General features: G+C 47.5%; 1 protein-coding gene across 2 annotated transcripts in view; it reads left to right on the top strand.

Moving 5' to 3' along the window:
• Positions 1-5,997, top strand: part of ZBTB7C (zinc finger and BTB domain containing 7C) — a 143,527-nt gene that overhangs the window by 73,712 nt on the left and 63,818 nt on the right. The window contains exon 1 of one of the 2 annotated variants that reach the window (XM_018555712.1): positions 2,931-3,011. The exons of the other annotated variant lie outside the window; for it this stretch is intronic. The gene's annotated coding sequence lies outside the window, so the exon portion shown is untranslated. Of the gene's footprint in view, positions 1-2,930; positions 3,012-5,997 lie in introns of those variants that run through there. 2 annotated transcript variants of the gene reach the window in all.

Here is a 5,997-nt window from a genome sequence, read left to right as displayed (position 1 = left end):
TTGTATGCAAATACAGGGGCAGGGAAGAGAAAATATAAGTAGATTAAACCTCAGCTTTAACTTGTGACATCATTATTATTATTAATTTTATTATTATTATTATTATTATTATAATTTTTATTATTATAGGTATTTATATACCGCCCACAATTTAAGCAGCACTGTACATACTCTACATTCACATCCGTCCCTGCCCTCGAGGATCATACATTCCAACGTCTCTTTGAGGCGGCCCAACAAAGTACTGATGGGGTGGTCATAATAATCTGACCACTCAGTGTATATATACTGGGGACGGTTTGGACAGGAACCAATTATCCTACCAGCATGTCTTAAAAGTGAGGGAGGAATCCCAGACAAGTTCAGGGGTAGCATGCAAACTCCATGCAGATAATGTCCTAAACGGGAGAGATTTGCTCTAACTTCCTGTTGTTTCTACAGGGCAGGAAGTTAAAAGAGAACTATGGTTCATCCGTTTTTGGCCACAGTTCTCTTTAGGGTCACAGGAGGACATTTACTATGTCCTCCTGTGACCCAAAATGCAGCATATAGAGGGCTATTGTCCGCTATATGATGACAGCGCAGAGCCGTGCCGCGGCCAGGAAATATTGTCGGGATCCACCCCGCCACCTGATTGACAGCCAGCTCTGCCTCTCTGGAGCCAGAGCCAGCTGTGCCCGCCCCCTCCCCTGTCTGTCCCTCCAAGGTGTGCTGTAGGAATCCCTGTGAGGAGCAGAGACTGCCAGTCTTCAGGGAGAAGATTGGGAACTGAGCGATCAGTTGTATGTGATCGCTCAGTTCTTGATCTACAGAGCCGTCATGTGACAGCTTCAGTGTCACACACGTCGGCTCTAATTATGGGGATGAGTATATTTGACTCTCCCCAGAATTCTCCTTTAACAGCATTAGTGGCCAATAGTGTTTTTCAGTGGTGTTTCTGCTCCCGAAAAGCATTGGTGGTCAGTGGTGTTTCTGCTCCCGAAAAGCATTGGTGGTCAGTGGTGTTGCCCCTCCCGAAAAGCATTGGTGGTCAGTGGTGTTGCCCCTCCCGAAAAGCATTGGTGGTCAGTGACGTTGCCCCTCCTGAAAAGCATTGGTGGTGAGTGGTGTTTCCGCTCCCAAAAAGCATTGGGGGTCAGTGGTGTTGCCCCTCCTGAAAAGCATTGGGGGTCAGTGGTGTTGCCCCTCCCGAAAAGCATTGGTGGTCAGTGGTGTTTCCGTTCCTGAAAAGCATTGGTTCCCGAAAAGCATTGGTGGTCAGTGGTGTTTCTGCTCCCGAAAAGCATTGGTGGTCAGTGGTGTTGCCCCTCCTGAAAAGCATTGGGGGTCAGTGGTGTTGCCCCTCCCGAAAAGCATTGGTGGTCAGTGGTGTTTCCGTTCCTGAAAAGCATTGGTGGTCAGTGGTGTTTCCGTTCCTGAAAAGCATTGGTGGTCAGTGGTATATCTCCGCCTGTCCCACCTGAAAAGCATTGATGGTCAGGTGGTGTTTCCTCCCCACCCTGACGATCGGCGGCAAACATAAAGCACCCTTACCTTTCTCTTGCTCTGTCCCTTGCTGTTCCCTTGTAGCAATGTCACAGCTCTGCTCATACTATTGGATAAAAGATCACACCACCCAGCAAGATGTGCCTATGCAGGGAGCCACGGGACACAGCCCTTTCTCTTCACCACTGACCCACCCTCCCGGGGGTGCATCCTCATGCTGGCCTTGGCTCAAAGCAGAACGATGCAGAGAATGTTAGCGACATCACTAGATGGTCCCTTCCTCTGCACCACTGACCCACTTCCTGGGGGTACGTCTTCCTGCTGGCCTTGGCTTATAGGATGATGGGCCCTTTCTCTGCACCATTGACCCACTTCTGAGGGTGCATTATCAAATTGGCCTTGGCTCATAGGAAAATTATGTAGAGAATATTAGCCACATCACTATGTGGACCCTTTCCTGCACCACTGACCCACCCTGCTGCGGCTGTATCCTCATTCTGGCCTTAGCTCATAGGAGAACGAAGCAGAGAATGTCAGCCACATCGCTATGTGGGCCCTTTTTTCTGCACCATTGACCCACCTCCTGGGGGTATGTCCTCATCCTGACCTTGGTTTATAGCAGAACAATGCAGAGAATATCAGCCACCTCACTACGTGGGCCCTTTCTCTGCACCATTGACCCACCTCCTGGGGATACCTCTTCATGGTGGCTTTGGCTTATAGGAGAATGATGCTGGTCTTGACTCATAGGAGGCTGATGCAGAGAATATCAGCCACCTCACTATGTGGGCCCTTTCTCTGCACCATTGACCCGACCCTGGGGGGTACACCTTCATGCTGCCCTTGGCTTATAAGAGGATGATGCAGAGAATGTCAGCCACATCACTACATGGGCCCTTTCTCTGCACCTCTGAGGACCACCCACTGCTGGAGAAGAACAGAAGTAGATGACTCTGCAGGTCACGTGATCGACCAGAAGACATTTGGATATATAGGGATAGGTATACTGATTTTAATAAATGTAGCCTGTGGGGAATTCAAGAGGCTTCAGACTTTGGGGGTTGCTTTTAAAAAAAAAACAATGCAAAATTTATTTTCTTAGGTAAAGTAGTCAGAGAGTTATACAAATTAGTCAAATCACCCGACGTATTCTGACACCCCCGAATCCGCTCCGGACAATAATGACCTCTGTTCACCAAAAGGGTTAAAAAAAAAAAAGAAGGAAGAACCAGTTCAGCAAGGCACAGAAGGAGCTCTGCTGATAAAGGTGGTAGAGGTTGCCAGTCGTACATCCAGCTTACTTGTACAGGTGGACTGGCGAGGCTCCATGCCAAATAGTTTTGGTTTACAGGGAGTGGTGGGAGTACATTCTTGAAACCACTCCTAGGAAGCAGTGCTCTCTTCACACAAATCAATGACAATTTGCAGTCCACACCCCCCACAGCAGCCTGCCTGATATTTTTCCTACTTTTGCATCAATTCAGCACTTCTGCAGTCGCCGCCTGCTACGACGGACACAGGGAAAGGTCAGTGGAAAAAAAAAAGCTTTCTGCTCCAATCTTCAATGTTCTTTCTGTGCCAGGTGCTGAGACGATCTCCGCTTTTTATCTGGAGAGATACAAACGAAATCAAATAAAAGGCCCCTTTTTATTCTTCTGCATGACGAGTCTGGGGTGGATTTGCAGAATGACAGGTCTTCCCAGGCTCCGGGTTTCATGGCACCAGGAACCCAGACACAAGATGTCAGGCAGACAGGGGCAACCAAAATTAAGATAGGGGCTACTGAGCCCCCCACTGAAAATAGTCTCAACTGGTGGTCAGTGGTGGTCAGTGGTGTTCCCTCTCTCCACTCCCCCCCACCCATCACCTTGAAAAGCATTTATTGGGTGGCGCTTTTTACATATGAATAAGCCACGACTCATTCTCCCAAAAAACTGTCCGTGTGTCACTAAAGTGTTCGGGTTTCGCTTGAAGAAAAGGTGGCAACCCTACCTCCAGCTGTGCTTTAACTACAAATCCCAACATGTCTCTGCCTCTGGGAGTCATGACTGTAACTGTCAGGCTTGCAAAGCCTCATGGGACTTGTAGTTCCACAACAGCTGGAGGGCCGGAGTTGCTCGCCACTGGTCTAAGGAGTCCACCACCGACAGGGGTGAAGCCAAGAACCTCAAAGTAGGTTTTTGAGTTGTGCATGGAATGGCATCAAGTGTGATATGCTGCGTTTTCGTCAATAAATACCATCTATAATAGAAGTCGCCAGCACTCCATGATGTGTGTAAGAAGTAAAGCACTTTTTATTCAATTGTCACATGCGTCATACAGCCAACGTTTCCGGGGCCACGCAGGGTCCCTTCTTGTCACTTCAAGCACCAACCTCTTACTCAAGGTCTGTACGCTGTATGGAGTGCAGGTGATTTCGTATTATCGTTTTTGTCAATAAATAGACGCATTTGTACTGCATCTGGAGTGCCGGTGTCCATATTTCTAATTGTGCATGGAATGAAACACATGCAAATGCAGGTACAACATACACACTCCATGCAGATGGGGGCCCTCTGTAATAGCAAACACAGGGCTTCAGTTATGCAAAGCGATGACCCTGATCTGTTTGAAATGTGAGATCTGATTGGTTGCTGGTGGTTGCTGATTACTGCACATTGCCATTACCTTTCGCTCTGCAGTTGAAAATAATGGGAATGTGCAGCTTGTAATGTTCTTTCTGGAATTCTGAGAATGTGGGATGCTGAATGATTTCATTACGAGGTGCTTGGGGGACAAGACTTGGAATTCACAAACAGAAATATTGTCTGAGTTTCAGGAACTATTAAGAACCAATGAGGATGAAAGGGGCTCCTGTAGTACATTCCTCATGTACATAGAACATGGTGATGGGTTACATTGGTTGTTGTCAAATTACGAGGTATAGTGTGCCTCAGCTGCGGCCCCTGACATCATCAAAGGGCCGCACATAATACTGAGTATGTGTAATGCTACGAAAGACTGTGGACATGCTACAGGAGATGGTCAGAGACTGTGGTCATGTTACAGGAGATGGCCAGAGACTGTGGTCATGCTACAGGAGATGGTCAGAGACTGTGGACATACTACAGGAGATGTTCAGAGACTGTGGACATGCTACAGGGGATGGTCAGAGACTTTGGACATGCTACAGGAGATGGTCAGAGACTGTGGACATGCTACAGGGGATGGTCAGAGACTGTGGCCATGCTACAGGGAATGGTAAGAGACTGTGGACATGCTACAGGAGATGGTCAATGACTGTGGACACGCTACATGAGATGGTAAATGACTGTGGACATGCTACAGGAGATGGTCCGAGACTGTGGACGTGCTACAGGAGATGGTCAGAGACTGTGAACATGCTGCAGAAGATGATCAGATATGATGGACATGGTACAGGAGATGGTTAGAGACCGTGGACATGCTACAAGATGGTCAATGATTGTGGACATGCTACAGGAGATGATCAGATATTATGGACATGTACTGGCGATGGTCAGAGACTGTGGACATGCTGCAGGAGATGGTCAGATATTATGGACATGGTGCAGGAGATGGCCAGAGACTGTGGACTGGTGTGTTTGGAGGTTGAAGACACGGTGCAGGACAAGGACAGAGTATGGGAACATGTTACAAGGGTCTGCTAGAGATGGCTGCCATTGCAGTCCCTTTGCAACTAATTGCTTCCACTAGTTACTGCTGGGGTTTAAGGGCAACACAACAAGTACCAAAGGTCTGCATGTGACCCTTGAGCTGCAGGTTGGGCACTGGGGGGGGGAGGGGGGAATTACAGACTTCTGAACCTAGTTGGCCGCCTGCCAATGCCCAAAGCGGAGTAAAAGGATCTCTACCCAACAGAACAAGGAAGGCCCAACATGGAACTGAGCAGTGCCCCAATCATCTCAATACAGGGGTATGTGTCCACCCAATGTGGTTCTCAGATTTCTTTTGTAACACACAGTTGACTTCCTGTCCAGTAATCCCTTAGATGTATTTTTAATTTTCCTTTAGCCAAAAATGGGGCCAAACATTTTAAAGGTATAAAAGTGTCAAAGGTCTCATTTTCTGTGATGGTCTTTACATGAATATTTGAGGATTTTATTTATATAGCTCGTGTACCCCAGAATTACTTTCTTTTATTTGTTAACTATGTGTAATCTCATTTCTCTCTCTCTCTCTCTCTCTCTCTCTCTCCCTTATCTATCAATCTTTCTGTCTGTCTGTCTCTCCCTTCTCTCTCTTACTCTCTCCCTCCCTTATCTATCAATCTTTCTCTCCCTCTCTCTCTCTTATCTATTAATCTTTCTCTCTCTCCCTCTCCCGTATCTCTCTCTCTCATCTATCAATCTGTCTCTCCCTCTCTTTCTCTCCATTATCTCTCTCTCATCTCTCTCTTCCTCTCCCGTATCTCTCTCTCTCCCTCTTATCTATCAATCAGTCTCTCTCTAATTTCTCTCTCCCTCTCCATTATCTCTCCCTCTCCCCCCCCCC

Source organism: Nanorana parkeri, unplaced genomic scaffold (genome assembly GCF_000935625.1).
Source record: "Nanorana parkeri isolate BGI_ZX_2015 unplaced genomic scaffold, ASM93562v1 scaffold210, whole genome shotgun sequence".
NCBI lineage: Eukaryota > Metazoa > Chordata > Amphibia > Anura > Dicroglossidae > Nanorana > Nanorana parkeri.
Note: the sequence above shows the minus strand (reverse complement) of the source record. Positions and strands in the feature narration are given on the sequence as shown.